This window comes from Cornus florida, unplaced genomic scaffold, assembly GCF_030987335.1.
Source record: "Cornus florida cultivar Cherokee Brave unplaced genomic scaffold, ASM3098733v1 CherokeeBrave_3.0.0_Hap2_Chr01, whole genome shotgun sequence".
Taxonomy (NCBI): Eukaryota; Viridiplantae; Streptophyta; class Magnoliopsida; order Cornales; family Cornaceae; genus Cornus; species Cornus florida.
In genome coordinates this window covers 47,166,645-47,171,000 of record NW_026775571.1, presented here as the reverse complement: position 1 = coordinate 47,171,000, position 4,356 = coordinate 47,166,645, and the positions used below count along the sequence as shown (strand labels likewise).

Here is a 4,356-nt window from a genome sequence, read left to right as displayed (position 1 = left end):
TTCAAATCACTTTTTGACACTTTCTCATTTGAATGATCATGCATGTGCAATAAAGGAGGAATATGATGAGAAAGGGGACAGGTGCTAACTTTTGGTTGCACTGGTTCACTCTCTTCATTGGGAATACCTACTTGGTTGTCAATAACCTTCCTACTTCTCAAGGTTGTCACCGCATTGACATGTTCAATTGTGTGCCCTTCCAATGAGGAATGAGTCTCCACAACACATTGTTGCTTTGGTGGGGCATTCAAAGGCATCTTCCTCTTCTCTCTAGCATTTAAGATACTAGCTGTTTGCCCTATTTGGGTTTCTAGCTTAGCAATGGATTGAGAATGAGAATGAAGCAATTGAGTGTTCACCTCTAGAGTGCCTAGAGCGGTCAAAACTTTCTCTTCAAAGGCCTTGGGAATATGATGGCTGATTAGGAAAATGAGAATTAGAAAATTGATTGCCATGTGATTGAAATGATGATGATTTAAAACCTTGGGAACCTTGGCCTTGCATTGGTGGCGGAACATACTTCCCTTGAAAACCACCTTGGGGAGGGTTTGAGCCTTTCCTTTGGCTTTTCCAAGAAAAATTTGGATGGTTCCTCCAACTTGAATGGTAATGAGTGCCATAGGGATTATTCCCTGGATTAACAAATGTAGCATTAACTTGCTCATGGGGCTCACTTTGCACTTGTCCATGGGGACAACTGATTCACCGAATTTTGGTTGATAAAAAATTGATCAAACCTTTGAGACAAGGATTTCATCTTGATGGCTATGTCATTGGAGTTGTCAACTTGATATAAGCCGACATTCTTCCTTCCACCTAGGTTTCTACCATTTTTAGAAGATAAGGACCTATGTATGGAATTTTCACTCATACTTTTATACAATTGCCACACATCATTTTCATGCTTATCAAGATAAGAACCACCCATGGATGCATTAACCATACCTTTGTGATTATTCGGTAAACTTTTAAAGAAATATTGGACTAGTTGCCACTTAGGTATGTCATGATGAGTGCACTTTCTAAGCAAATCATTAAACCTTTCCCATGCCTCATGAAACATTTCCCCATCCCCTTGAGAAAATTCTCTAATTAAAGCTCTCATAGCATTGGTCTTAGAAACCGGATAGTACTTTTTTAAGAACTCTTGTTGCATTTCCGCCCAAGAAGTTATCGAAAAAGGCCTAAGATTGTTAAACCAATATTTTGCCATGTCTTTAAGGATAAAAGGAAAAAGTTTAAGCCTTAACACTTCTTCCAGCATGTCCGTGTATTTCACGGTGGAACACACTTCAAGAAACTCATCCAAATGCTTATAAGGTTCTTCACTAGGAAATCCATGGTAGTTTGGAAGCATTTGAATAGTTTGTGGTTTAATTTCATAGTGATGTGCTCTAAATGGAGGCAATTGAATGCAAGTGGGTGCATTGTATTCATTAGGTACATAATGGTCTCTCAATGCAATAGGAGGATTCACAATTGGTGGTGTTAAATGAACACCTTTATTAGCTTGAACTATGGGGGGTTGTGGAGTAAATATTGGCCTAGGCATTCCCAATGGAACTTAGCCTTGTTGTTGTGGGTGATACTTGAACATTTTCATGATGCACATTAGGGTGGAGGTTGCCTTGTTGATCTATGTGACCAAGGTCCTCCACATGGTCGTCATTTAAATCCTCCATTAGTGAAATAGAGTGATGAGAACTACCCCTTCCCCTAGGATTACGAACAACCAATTCAAGATACAAATTAGGAGGGATAAGAGTAGGATTCAATAACCTACGACCATGCATACACTAGCAAAGTAAAATACAAGCAAGTAACAATCACTTCGCCCCCACAACAAATAAATCAACAAATCTCCACATTCAATGATCCCATACTCCTATGCTTAAATAACATGCAAAGAAAAGTAAATTGCCTCCACGCAGGCTCACGATTTATCTAAGAAATGGAAAACAAGCCTCCACGCAGGCAGACGATTTAACTAGAGCTTGAGTCAGAAAGATCTCATAAATGGTCCTTAAGCAACTTCAATTCATTTTTAACTTCCAAACTTTGCTATGCTTTGCATTTTTTTAGATTTTTAGTCCTTTTTGTGCTTAACTTAGCTCCTTGCTTTGAAGTCTCCTTTGCTTAACCTCCTTGCTCAATTTCACCTAGCCAAATAAGAACAAACACAATAAGTAACCAAAAATAAAATAAAGAAAAGACATGATCAAAAGAGTATTAATCCCTAATTGTTTCCAAAACACAGCGTTGCTAATTAAATCCCTAGCAACGGCGCCAAAAACTTGGTGTCCGTCGTGGTGTGCAACCAAATTTGTGCAAAATAGTGTGGCCAAGTTTTACATTTATAAATGCCACTACTACCACTAACTAAAAATATAACAAGGGTGAGTAGGGATCATCCCTAGGGATTGAGGGTGCACTAGTAGTGGAAACAAGGCTTAGGGTTAGTAGGTCGAGTGATCAAAGGTAGGTTGTTTAGGGTTAGTAGGTCGAGTGATCAAAGGTAGGTTGTTTGGTTGATTAAACTACAATTAAAACTAAACAAGATCAATATCAAACAAGTAATTAAAGGATAGAGAAAATAAGAGAGAGAGATCTTGGAACTTAGAGATCACCACTAAGCATTATTTTTCTCTATACTCAATTCACAATCAATGAGGGGAAGGCATATATTGAAACAATAGTGAGTGTGTGTGGTTGTTTTAACAACCATGGATGACCAATTAAGTGTATATTATCTAAACAATGCAATGAATAGCACAATGTATCAAACTAAGCCATTAATCCTTCTTTAAGCTCACAATCCAAACACATCACAAAATTAGAGAAATATACTACTTGCATTCATAAGTATGGAACATCAAACAACAAGCATGGATTGTCCTCCCATTTAACAACTAAGGTAACTACACTACATCTAAGCTAATGACATGAAAATTAAACTAATTAAACTAAAAGAAAGGCACAATCCATCAAGTAATGAGTATGAACCATCAAATAAACCATAAGAGCATTCTATTAAGCACTGTGTCTTGACAATCTCTAAATCTTTAGCATTAATACACATAGACATGCATCAATAACACAAGAAATAGAGAATAACATATGAACATCTATTCTAGCATACATAGACATCTGGATAGAATGAAATGGTTACTTGGAAGAATTAAACCACACAAATCATTGAATAAACAAGATCTATGTATATAAAGATGTCAAAACATGTATTACAACACAAATCCCCTCAAAAATACATGAATCCAGATAAAGAAAGCATGCCTATGGCTAACTCTAACCCCAAGACCCCAAGAGAATGTCTAGCCACTCATGGATGGTGTCCTCCAACCCTCAAGGGCTATTTCCATGGTAGAAATGCTCCTCTTCTTGAAGTAGATGGAAAACCTCCCAAGAATGTGTCTCTATCTCTTCTTCTCTTTTCTTCCTCTATAAGAATTATCTCTAAAAACTATCTACCCAAAAACATATGTAAAAGTGGCTCATATTCCTTATATAGGTAGCGCAAATGTCACACCCAATGGTGTAGGCTCGTACACAAGGGCTCCTTCAATGATTGCACAATGAGACAACTTTTAATGAGATGGAAATATATTTTTTTCGGATTTGAGAGGGTTCGGTCGATCGAACCTGTGCTGTGATCGATCGAACATGGCTGAGATCTATCAAACTTTGGCTGGATCGATCTTCCTATGGCGGCACCTTTTTGGATAAAGATAGATCTGAGATGTTTTAGGGAATGAGACAAAAGTGGTAAGTAGGGTGGTACAACAGGATAAGATGGAATCTTTTCGATCGATCTGAGAATTGTTGGATCGATCGAACTTTGTGGGATCTTTGGATAAGGACAAAAGAGCTTGGATCCATCTTCAAATGTCTAGATCGATGAACTTTCGATTGATCGAAATGTTTTTGTGATTAATCGAACCTGATGAATTCCATACTTTGCTTCAATCTACTTCCACTTTGCTTCTTTCTTCCATCCAGCTTGAGTTAGCTTCTTTTACGCTCTTATTTGGCTGAATTAGCTTATTTTAGGGATAAGCACCTAAAAAAGGCAATAACACGAAATTAGTCTAAAACGAGAAAGTAAGATAAACAAAGGTCCTAGAATACCTAAGTTTAAAGGGTTTAAATGCGCACTTTTCAGCGCTCATCATGTAGGCTTAGGATTAAGCCTACAATGGATGCTTGGATAAGTAACAAGTGTATACTCCAAATTAAGTCTTGCAATTATTTTTGGGCCACTTTGGGATTATGGCTTTAAAAAAGGGTTTTTGTGCAATTGACCATAGATGTGTGTGTTGACCATGGTGTAGGATCACATAG

The 4,356-nt window shown here is 37.5% G+C and overlaps 1 pseudogene; it reads left to right on the top strand.

Annotated features, from left to right (window-relative positions):
• The first annotated feature begins 1,001 nt into the window (after window positions 1-1,001).
• Window positions 1,002-1,100, top strand: LOC132284074 (small nucleolar RNA R71; annotated as a pseudogene).
• Window positions 1,101-4,356: the final 3,256 nt, after the last annotated feature.